The sequence below is a fragment of the Hyposmocoma kahamanoa genome, unplaced genomic scaffold (assembly GCF_003589595.1).
Source record: "Hyposmocoma kahamanoa isolate Upper Pololo Valley unplaced genomic scaffold, ASM358959v1 192, whole genome shotgun sequence".
Classification (NCBI taxonomy): Eukaryota; Metazoa; Arthropoda; class Insecta; order Lepidoptera; family Cosmopterigidae; genus Hyposmocoma; species Hyposmocoma kahamanoa.
In genome coordinates, this window is record NW_020653719.1 from 5,337,075 (window position 1) to 5,349,481 (window position 12,407).

General features: G+C 41.7%; 2 long non-coding RNA genes across 2 annotated transcripts; both read left to right on the forward strand.

The window, feature by feature from the left end:
* The first annotated feature begins 2,905 nt into the window (after positions 1-2,905).
* Positions 2,906-4,172, forward strand: LOC113226458. Its single transcript, XR_003310110.1, has 3 exons — positions 2,906-3,119; positions 3,269-3,357; positions 3,977-4,172. It is a non-coding gene; the product is annotated as an uncharacterized LOC113226458 (long non-coding RNA).
* A 4,576-nt stretch (positions 4,173-8,748) lies between these two features.
* LOC113226439 lies at positions 8,749-8,984 on the forward strand. Its single transcript, XR_003310104.1, has 2 exons — positions 8,749-8,861; positions 8,941-8,984. It is a non-coding gene; the product is annotated as an uncharacterized LOC113226439 (long non-coding RNA).
* The last annotated feature ends 3,423 nt before the right edge of the window (positions 8,985-12,407 follow it).

The window sequence follows — 12,407 nt, forward strand, 5'->3', positions numbered from 1 at the left end:
CGATTCTTTAAGGTAAATAGCAGGTAGTGTAGCCAAGTCATGAGCAAAGTTTCTATATAAATCTACATCGCCGTTATTTATTGCATCTTTAGCTAAGATATCGGCTCTCTCGTTACCTCTAATATCACTGTGACTTGGTATCCACACAAATAATACAGAAAGACCCTTTGAATGGCACTTGTAAAGAGCTTCACGAATTTGACAAATAATTGGGAAAATGTTACCTGATTTAAAAGGGAATTTACATAATGACTGCAGAGCACTTTTACAATCAGAAAATATTATTGTTTTATGTAATTTTATTAAGAGAATGTATTCAACTGCCTTAAGAAGACCTACGCATTCACCAGTGAAAACGGATGTTTCAGGAGGAAGCTTTGTTTTTTGAATGATATTGTATTGAGAATGAAGAACACCCACTCCTACGGCCGAGTTATCTAGTTTAGAGGCATCAGTGAAAATATGGTTGTAGGAATGCCAATTAATATCTAAGTTAAAGTTAAAGGAAGCGTTAGCAAAACGTCTATTAACTTCACTAAAATCAAAACAGACGTCAGGGGGCAAAATAAGGCATTCATAATTACTACCGTATAATGGGTGAGTGACAAAACTATGAGTTGGAGCTTGTAATGTAAGATACTTTCTAAAACTATTTATAAGGCAAGGAGTACTTTTGTGAGACCAATAACCAGGTGTATTTATTAGATTGTTTAATAGCTCAAGTTATTGCAGCAAAGGGTGACGATTAAATTGGATAATGCGGAAAAAGAATTTATCAGCCAAAAACTGTCGACGAAGGGCAAGCGGAGGTTCAACGCACTCCACTTGCATCGCATTTATCGGACTTGATTTCATAGCACCGGTTATTATTCTGAGGGCCTTCGACTGAATCTTATCTAGCTTTTTAAGATTAGACAAGACACATGGCTCCAGCATAAAAGATCCATAGTCAATTATACTCCTAATCAGAGCATTATATAGCAGTTTTAAAGAGTACGAATGGCTGCCCCACCAGACCCCGCATAAACATCTAAGCATGTTAAGAACTTTTTCACATTTATTAACAACATAATCACAATGAGGAGATCCATTCATTTTACAATCAAAAAGAATACCAAGATATTTAACCTCGCCAACAACAGGGATTGGGTTATTATTAAAAGAAACATTTATTGCAGGATGAACTTTACGCCTTGAGAAAAACACAATGGAGCTTTTGCTAGCAGATAACTCTAGACCATTCGAATCTAACCAGCACTTTAACAATGTCAATTTATTTGATAGTACATTCACGGCTTGGTCACTTAGATTAGATTCAACATATAAAAGAACATCGTCAGCATATTGTAAAATAGAAACTCCATTACCTAAATACCTGTCTAAATCATGAGTGTATATGTTGTACAGTATGGGACTCAAAACAGAACCTTGCGGAAGACCTTTATTTATTGTCCTCTGTAAAGAATATTCATCATTTATAACATTAATAGTTCTATTGTTTAATAAATTTATAATGAAGTTAGATAATAATGGTGGAACCTTTAAACAATCTAATTTTGTTTTTAAAATTGGAAAAAGAACATTAAGTATCATATGCCGAACTGATGTCTAAAAAGTCAGCTAAAATAGAATTACCGATCGAAAAAGCTAATCTTAAATCTGTTGTAAATATAGAGAGACAGTCCATAGTGCTTCTACCTTTTCGAAATCCGTACTGATTATTGGGCAACAAATTGTTATGTTCAACATACCAATCCAACCGGGTTTTCACTAAACTTTCAGCAGTTTTGATTAAGACAGAAGACAAGGCAATGGGACGGTAAGATGAGCTTTCTGTTGGTTTTTTATTTGGTTTCAAAACTGGTAACACTATCTGGCTTTTCCAAGATGGCGAAATTTCACCTGTCAACATGGATGTGTTAATCAACTGTAAATAATAATAAAGGGCAGAATAAATACTGAATAAATTGCAATACTCGAAGCCATTTTATATATTGAGTCCCATAAAATTAATAAATGTTTGGTTTTCTCAGACTCACTAAGTTGCCTCCAAGACATTATTAAGCTACCGTTTCATTCCAAAGACAATTTCTCCATCACCCTCCAAATTAAGGAAGCTCTGTACCGATGTCATTGTGCGGGAATTGAGGTAACTCTGGCCTGGATTCCCGGTCACAGTGGGATTAGTGGCAACGAAGCAGTAGACGCCTTTGCAAAGGATGCGACAAGAATTGGCGTATGCAAATACTGTAAGTGCTTTCCCAGAGATCTACTCGCCATGACCAAACCCCAAATGCTAGCCTCCTGGTCGGTCCTTTGGCAGGAATCACGACAAACTGTTGGTAGACACTATGGTAATCTCCAACCAAATCTACCCACTAAACCCTGGTTTTTTAAACGTCGCGATTTGCCTAAAAACATCACTTCCACTATTATTCGTTTGCGCTTAGGCCATGTTTGCACACCTGTATTTTTGCGTAAAATCAGAGTTCGAGATCACTCTCTGTGCGAGTGCGGCCTAGAAGACGGTACCTTGGAACACATTTTTTTCAATTGTCCTAATATTGCTGTTCCACTTTATAACTTACTTTCTCCAAAATTCCCCCGCCCCATTAACATAAACAACCTCTTAACTTTAGTGTTCTCCCCCCATATTGTTACTCTATGTAAATTTATCCACTTAAATAACATATATTTATAAATATTGTTTTGCTGTTTTGTTTTACATTCTCAACTGAGTACTCCCGTAGTCCAACTTACCAACACCGGTTAATGTCCTATTAGAGCTTAGCGAAAATTTTTTTTTTGTTTCGTTTTTTTTCTTTCAACTGTGACATTGGCAAAATCATCAGTTCTCATATTGATGGAGCCATAAAAATAAAAAGTGAAGTGAAGTGAAAGGGCAGAATCATCCAAATTAGATAAAAGGGAATAAGTAATTCCATCACTACCAGGAGCAGAGTCTACAGTATTAGACAAAACGCCTCTCAATTCTTTCAACGAAAATGGCAAACTTAACCCTGATTCATCATTTGAAACTAAAACTTTACCAAGAACTATTTGTTGTTGGGCTATCGGAGGGGCTAACTTATCAATGAACTGTTCAGCAATATCAAGAGGTAAGTTTCTTAAAGGGGAATCTTTAAAGGCAGATCTAAATCGACGTATCATGTTCCATACAACGGAGAGTTGGTACTGGGACTGATGGAATCACAAAATCTACGCCAGCTTTGAAACTTCTTCTCTTTGAGAGTCTTTTTTGTTTCAGACATAATTAACTTGAGCGACTCAAAGTTCTCGATAGTCATACCATATCGATATCGTTCTTCAGCCTCTTTACGCCTTTTAACAGCTGAGGTACATTCTTCATCCCACCAGACAGGGGAGGGGATATGGTTTGAATAACTGTTTTTAATAGGGAAAATTACATCTGCACACTGAGTAATTAACAAAGCTAAAGCATTTGAATTTTCTATGACATTATTGCAGTTTATATCGGGTAGAGTTGACATCTTTGATTTAATAAGCTTTTTAAATTGATCCCATTTATCATCTTGTAAGTTGTATCTATAGTTAGACTTGTATTTCAAGTTCGTTTTACTCTGAAATGGAAAAGTAATGACTATGGGGAAGTGATCACTACCAAAGGTCGATGTCAAGGTCTGCCATGTTAAGGAAAGTGATAGACTAGGAGAACATATTGAAAGGTCAATAGCACTAACAGAGTTGTTGGGGTCAGTAAGGCGAGTAGGAGTTCCAGTGTTCAATAAGGAAAGATTGTTGGTGTCTAATATGTCAAGTATTTGATCTCCATAGCAATTTGATAAGGAGCTTCCCCATACTTGATGTTGACAATTAAAATCACCCATGACTAAGCATGGTTTGGGAAGAATAGAAAACAGATTATTAATTTGATTTAATATTAAGGTAGTTGGATGAGGTACATAAATAGGAACAAAAGAAATATTATTTACAGAAGCAGCAATGACTGAATAGTCATCACTATGAGAAGGAAGATTAATTAAAGAAAAGGGATAACAATTGCTAATGAGCAAGGCAACACCGCCATGCCCATCAGTTCTGTCTTCGCGAAGACAGGAAAAGCCTGGGATCTTAAACCTGAACTCAGGTCTAAGCCAGGTCTCAGATAAAGAAATAATAAAAGGATTAAATTTATTTACAATATATATTAAGTCAGATTTTTTTATTTACTATGCTTCGGCAATTCCACTGTATTACCGTTGCGTTGGGAGTGAATGTTAAAGTTTTCATTTAAACTTTGAGTTAAGCAAGCAACGTTGGACGGTACAATCATATTAGACTGGGATAATAGATTTATCAAAGATAATATAATATCAGCTATGGAAAGCTGACGGCCATCATTATTAATAAAATTGAACATTGTTCCTCTAGAATTTTCATTGGTCATATTATATTCCTTAGCAAACTCATTATGAGCTTTCTGATCATAGCCTGTTCGTTGCTTTGGTGGGTCTTTAGGTTTTAAAAACACAGTTTTTTTGTAAGATGATGGATTAGTACTATGAGAAGTGGAAGTAAAAGAACTACGTGGAGGAGGTGGAGAAGCCAGAATATCAGCATAAGGCTTTGTCACTGCGGGATGAAGTTTGTAAGCTTCAGAATAAGAAATACTATTTTGAGCCATAGACACTTTTATACGCCTCTGCCTTTCATATTCTGGACATGACTTGCTAGTAGCTAAGTGAGACCCAGAACAGTGACAGCACTGAGCGTCACCTTCATCTACAGAACATGATTCACCTGAGTGATCCTGCCCACACTTAAAACATCGAGGCTTAGAACGACATTGTAATTTTGTATGTCCATACCGACAACAATTATAGCATTGGACAGTTGGAAAGATGTACAATTCTACTTGAAGAGCATTATAAAACATAAATATTCTTTTTGGTAAAACTTGCCCATCAAAGGTAACAACTACAGTTTGGGAGGGTTTCCACGTAGTTTGATTGTCAACAGTCACCTTATAGTTTAAACGTCTTATCTTAACAATATCTCCACAACCAATAGGAACTGACATACTTTCTTTCACTTCTTCGGGGGTTAGGTCTGCAGGAACTCCACGAACTAGGCCCATTCTGGTAATGCTGAAGGTAGGTATAAAAGCTTTGTAATTGCTAGCTACCAAACTAGTGTCATTCAAGAAAAAATTAGCGCTCTGGAAGTCTGAGAAGGATAGGGAAACTCTGTTCCTGCCAATCTTTTTCACACTACCATTAATTATGTTTTTAAAACCATTCTTTTTAAGAAAATTGCCAAAGTGAACTGGGTGTATAGAGGTTCCGTCATTAAAGGAAGTGGTTAATCTTTGTACATGTACTACATACGGAGAGATATCTTGATGCTCAAACAATCGGCAGCCTGGCAAATCCTGTTCTTTCTGGGTAGTGTTAGTATTCGTAGAAGAGGTAGGTATGGGAGCAGCAACAGGCTGAACCGGGGAAGATGATGGGGGCGTTAAGAAAACTTCTGTAGTACTATTAAACTTGCTACCGCAAATGTCGCTATCTGAACAACCACATCCATTGTCCGATTGAGACTTATGCTTACGTTTTTTCTTATTGCAATGTTTGCAAATTTTACGCTGCCGAATACGTTTTCTTCCTTTTAGAGAGTTATCAGTATGGTCCGTGTCCATACTGGAATCATTGGAGGCAATAATCACGTTTCTACCAACTGCGGGGACTGTGCCCCCTGGATCAGGGGGCTCGTCCATTTTAGGCGAAAGGAAAAATGATAAAACTCACCAGATGATGATGACTATTTACACAAAAAACAATATATACAATCAAATAAATAGTATTTACACAAATACTACACTCCTGACCACCTAATTACAATTATTATTAAATATTCAATTTCTAAGCCGAAAAAATTAACCCGCCTAAATCGAGCTTTCCCGCGCTTTTTCAAATGTAACTATTAAAACCCGCCATTTTTTCTCCTACCTATATCAAAGAATACTTACGTAGTTCACTAAGTAGTCTGTGGAATACTTCACAAGAATACTTCCCTATGTAGTTTCTTTTTTTCTTACATTATTGCTGGCCATGGAAACAAAGACCTTCAGCCAAAAACATAAACGTTTAATTATATTTCTGTAGATATGGCCACCACAAAGATTGAGAGAGAAGTGCTTGGATTGACTCGGGATTCCTTAGAACGGGCCGATACGGGTATTTTAGTTCGAGATTCGTATAATTTCGCGTTTTAATCTTCGATTAAAGCACAATAGCACTATCCTATTCCACTTTAAACTAGATTTCACAAAATAATTGAAAATCAAAATAAAAACGACACTTTTCCCTCCAAAAGGCCCAGAGCGAATCCACACAAAAACACTTGAGTACAGTATTGCCAGACTTTTGTGAAATAAATTCGCTAATTTATGGATGTTAGAAGTAGTCGCCCAAGCAATTTTGCTATGAATTCTCTTATTCCTCCAATTCCCCACACGTAGAAATACTCAAACCTCCAAATGAGTTGTTTTGAAACTCCATTCCCCACAAAATCCCCAATCAAGCTTGTAATAAAATTCCCCAGACATTTTATTAAGTAGCATAAAATCGCCTTTTCCTATTTCAAAAATAGCCTAAATAGCGCCTAGTCGCCGATCACTTTTTTAATTGCCACGCTACCACTCGAAGTAGCATAAATGGCGAAAATCGTCTAATCTGGCACCACAGCTGAGTAGCAGCGATGAGTGATACAGCTTGGCAAGAAAGAGTATGACGCGGTGAAAACTGGAACTAAAAAAAGATATTTGTGGCAACACTATTAAAAATGTCAGTGGTGTCAAATAACTGAAATAACCAGTAGCTTTTGTGTGCTTAAATTCTCTTTGGCTTTTGTGTTATTGCTGTATGCGCTGAGTAATTTTATACGAAGTTCTGTAAATTCTCGTACGGTTGTTGCTTGTTTTGCTATTATAAAATGAACAAAACGATTCGTAGTAGTGGTAGAACAGTGATATACCAAGTTCTTTTACGATGTTTGGCTGAATCTCAAGCGGGACAAATTTTGTTTGAAATTAACAATGTTTATCAGAGAACAACCGATATGACAGTATTTATGCAAATTATTCAATTATTATTACGTTGTACATGTCGAATTAGGCACTTTGCACTACTTATAATATACAATTAACGAGTTTTTGTGTTTAGTTGACAACATAGTAACTAAGGTTTTGTTTACGTATCATTTATAAGTTGACTTAATATTTTTGATTCTTTCAAGACTTAAAATTCAAATAAATTGGTGTTTTTGTATATTTGTGTATGTTTGGTATTTATTTTAGGTAAATCCGTCAATACCATAAGAAAAATTGTTGAAGAAGGTGAAAAAAATAATGGCGTGTTTTCTACACCTGGTAAACATAGGAAAGGTCGACCAAAGAAAGATCTTGATGATTTTGACCTCTGCGCAATTAGACAAAAGGTTCATTTCTTCTACACGGTAAAAAACAGGCATATATTATATTTTATATTAATGCCACTTTCTTCAATAAAAAAACAGTATTATGTACTTGGTACTTGGTGTAACGGGCTGGTGTCCGCAACTCGACGACAAGGCGCCTATTTTGCGTGTGGTGGGTGCAGGGTCCTACTCGTGCCACCCAAGCTCCTCCAGGAATCTCAGCAGCCTCCTCGGTTTGCTGAAGACTTCGGGGAGCGACCTTGGCACTCCAAGGTACTTTGCCCTGTAGTTGGCCACGCCGGAGCACTGTAGTAGGATGTGCGCAGCCGTTTCCTCCCCCTCTATGCACGCTCTGCATAGAGGGCTGTCTGTGATACCTAAATTGAAAAGGTGTTTATTGTATGGACCATGACCTGTTAGGGCGGCAGTTAGAGTGGGAAGCTCTTGCCTGTTGAGTTTAATTAATATTCGTAATAGACTGGCATTGAGCGTTGGGAGTGCTTCCCTCGCCTGTCTACAAACCGTAAGGGTGGTCCATGTATTATTATGTGACAATTTTGTACCTTTGTGTATAGTTGTTCTGGACCATTGGTAGGGGAGGGACACTATGGGTTCTGGTCCTACTGCGTCCGTCTCCGACCCTTTTCTGGCTAGTTCATCTGCGGCGTCATTGCCCCGTGAGCCGCTGTGTCCTTTAATCCACTGTAGAGTTAAGTGGTTTTGTATACATACCTCCATGAGTGCTTGATGGCATTCATAAATGAGCCCTGAGTTTATGTCATAGCTGTTCAGTGCTTGAAGTACTGATACTGTCAGAGAGTATTCGAATGGAGTGGTTCTTTACTCTTCTCGCTATGATTGCTTCTACCGCCAACTTGATGCCCATGCATTCAGCCTGGAATACTGTGTTGTGGTCACCAAGCGGTGTTGATATCCTGATATTGAGGTCTTCTGAGAATACCCCAGTACCTGTTCCTAAATTTGTTTTAGATCCATCGGTGAAGACGCGGACCTCTCTGGGGTTCAGTCCTTCATTTGGATCGTCAAACAATTGTATCTTGTATTTTTTGTCGAAGATGTATTGTTTTTGGATCCTATCCACAGCCGCCTCCAGTAGCGGTTCCTCATTGACTGTCTTATAAAGGATTTCTGTATGTGGGGTCCTCATGTGCTTCCAAAGGCCGGCTCTGTTTAGACGCACTGAACTAAACCTGAATTGTTAATGCTTGTAAAACGCCGCAAACCAGAGGCCCTTTATGAAATTGACCAAATATTTGGGGGATCATGGTCACAATGTGGTACGGCTGCCTCCATATCATTGTGACCTCAATCCTATTGAATTGATATGGGGAATTGCAAAACATAAAATTGCCTCTGTCAATGTAGGGTCCATTGACATAAAGGTAGGGATCTAGTTCATAATTCGTTTTTCTTAATATTCTTAAGTTGAACTCATAATCAATAATATTTTTATTCCGACAGATGGCAGCTGAACAAGCATTCCAAGCGATTACTGCCGAAGATTGGAAAAATTCATGCCAACATGTTATTAAAATTGAAAAAGTGTATTATGAAAGGGGTATGACTATGTATGACGACATTGAAAAATTGGTTATTAACGTCAGAGATGAGAGCAGTAGCGAGACCACTTCAGATTCATGTGATTCAGATGAGTTTGTTGTTGCTGGAACGTCTAGCCAAGATATAATAGAGTTTTCTGGGGTGGAATATCTCGATGAAAGTATTTTTGAATCTGATTGATTTAAAATTTTATAAATTTACGCGAATATTAGAGATCGAAAACGACCAACAGCTCATTCCGCCCCGTGACCATGAAGGAATCAGTCTTTGAAACGTTGGGAGTAAAATGAATCTAAAAAACCGCGATATTATAGACTATGTCGCCGCCGCGCGGCCGTGACGCGGTGACAGAGTTCACGTGTTTAGAGACCGAACTGTTATAGACTACATTCGTAATCCTGTAATACAGGCCCCGGAATGCAGGATAATACTAATTAAACGGTCCATTCACTACCTTTTTTTTTTTTTTTTTTTACTAAAACCCCCCGGGTTTCCCTCTCACCGGTTGAGTCGGCGCCGTGGGATCAGTGAACATTCACCACGACGCCGCCCGGCCGCCCTAGCTTACGCCAGGGCTCCCGCGCCAACGGAGGGGCGAGTCGGTTGTCCTCCGACCCGCCCCCCAGACGAGTGAGGCCGTGCAATGCAGGCTCCGGAGTCCCTGTCCAGAGCCCGCTGGTCTCACTAGGATCCGCTGGGATCAGGCGAGCAGCGAACTGCCTTCGCCTTCTCCCCGTACGTCTGCGCCGGAGCGGGTGCGCGTCCGCCGCGTCCTCGCGCACCCGCTCCGCGGCCTCCTTTTGCGACATAACCTCTGCGCAAAAGGAGGCCACCGCCTCCCAGGACTCCTCGCTATCGAGCATGGCGGCAACCACGCTCGGCAGCGAGAGGTCCTGCCCTACAGTCCCCGTCAGAGTGCGGCGCTGCTCGTCCCACCGGCTACACACCTCTAGGGTGTGCTGCGCGGTGTCATCCGCAGCGCCGCACTCGTGGCACGACGGGGACGGTTCCCTCCTCGCCACCTTGTGCAGGTAGTGACCGAAGCAGCCGTGCCCGGTCAGCACCTGCACAAGGTGGTATGACAGTGGCCCGTGGGACCGGTTTACACACTCTACTAGGACAGGGCGGATCGCCTCTATGGTACGAGCGCCATAGGGGGGATCCGCCAAGCCCTCTTTCCACCGGTCCCGCATGCGCTGCGCCGCGAGGCGGCGCTCCCGCTCCACCTCTTGGGGAGCGGGTCGCTCGCCTCGGTCCCTCATTCCCCGCCGGTAGGTGCGGACCTCCGCCAGGACCTCGGCTTCGAGGTCCCACGGCGGAGTACCGGCGAGGACGCATGCGGCAGCGCAGGCCACCGTCCTGTACGCTCTGCACATTCGCAGGGCGACCACCCTCTGGGGCCTCCTCAGCAGCGCCTTTGTCGCCGCTGATATGGCCCCACTCCAAATGGGAGCCCCGTCTAAGGCCATACTCCGAGTCACCCCGGCGTATAGCCTTCTGCATGGGGCTCCCGGCCTCCCGAGGTTGGGCAGGAGCCTGCCCAACGCCGATGCGGCGCCCACTATTCGGGGAGCAAGTTGCCGGAAATGCTCCCCGAAGTTCCATCGCCGGTCCAGGACAAGTCCCAGATATTTCATCTGGGACTTGACCGGGACCGATACTCCCGCGATGGAGATGTGGGCGCCTGCCAGCACCGCCCAACCTCTACCCCTCCCGCCGAAGACGGCCACGTCCGTCTTCGGCACGGCGACCTCGAGCCCCAGCAGTTGTATTCGGCGGACCACTATGTCGGCCGCTACTGAGGCTCTTCGGGCCGCCTCCTGGAAGGTGGTCCCCCGGACAGCCACCAGCGTGTCATCGGCGTACGCGATGACCGCCGTCCGGGGGAGCAGCGCGCCCCTCAGCACCCAGTCATACCCCAGGTTCCACAGTAGTGGTCCTAATACGGACCCCTGGGGTACTCCGCACCTCATTGGGCGCTCGGCGCGCCTCCCTTCCCTCGTCTGGTAGAGCACCACCCTGCCTTCCAGGTAGTGCTCCACCAGACGGCTGAGGTACCTGGGGATGTTATGGTACCTCAGCGTCTCCCTGATAACGGCGAAGGGGAGAGTGCCGAAGGCGTTGGCTATGTCCAACGACACAGCCACCACGCCTTCCCCCTCGCCGTTACCCTCCTCCACGATGTGTCGCAGCGACTCCAGGGCGTCCAGAGTGGAGAGTCCAGCCCTGAACCCGTACTGCCGCTGCGACACATCGGGGCCTGTCCCCCTCAGGTGTTCGTTGATCCTGGAGGCGATGATTCGCTCCAGGATCTTGGCCACCTCGTCCAGCAGGACGAGGGGCCTGAACCCCGAGGGGGAGTCCATTCACTACCTGCATGGCAGTCCGCCGCGCAGGCAGGAGTCTGCTCATACACTATCCTGCGTATGGCCCACATATGGAGTCTCTGCAACTGGCTGCAATGCACTTTAATAGGGATAGGTATTGATTATTCGGAATAATCGGTGACTTCATACCGATTATTGCTAAAAAAATAAAACTATTTCATAAAAATATTTTATAAACTTGTTAAAATTTGGAAAAAAAACCGCTTTTAAATCCAAATGTTTATTTTATTTAGTCGATATTCGAAAAATGAGACTTGTGCGCGCAATATCGTGGCACCAGAAAGATGGTTTACATGAGCTAATCATAACATTTGTCTCCACCGCCTTTGAAAAATTTGTAATTAATTCTGGTGTCTTTGTCTATATTACTATATTGTTGTAATTTGTGTAATTTGAAATAAAGCGGGAAATGAGGGTTATGTTACGAGGTTCCTATTAATATGAAGATGTTATTCTAGAAACCCTGGTACTATTAGCTTAGACTTAATAGAGTATTGTCTAGCTCTCTCTATACCTACTTACTTTTTTTACTTTAGAAATCAGGTAAACAAAGAAGTAGGGTTTGTAAAGCGTAAAAGATGAAAGTGACGTTATAAAATTTGACTTACACAGCTAAAAAAATTCACCAACAAGAATATGAAGTAATGCGACCAATTAAAATATTTATATTTTGTCGATTAATCGATTTTTAAGGCCACGATTAATCGGTGCATCGATTGTTTTGTCAAAAAAAAATCGATGTTTTGTTGATCGATACCCATCCCTACACGATAATGAATATCCCCTTTTAATCCTTAAATTGGCAGTACCTTATCGCGATGATTTTATGAGACGTTTTTTAAATTATGTATGTTGCTAGAGATAAATAAAGACAACACATACGAAAATGAAAGAAATATATTATATCTCGACAGGTTTTTTTAATGTCACTTACCTATAAGTGACATTGCCGACTAGTCTACAAAATTGAGCGCAGCATGT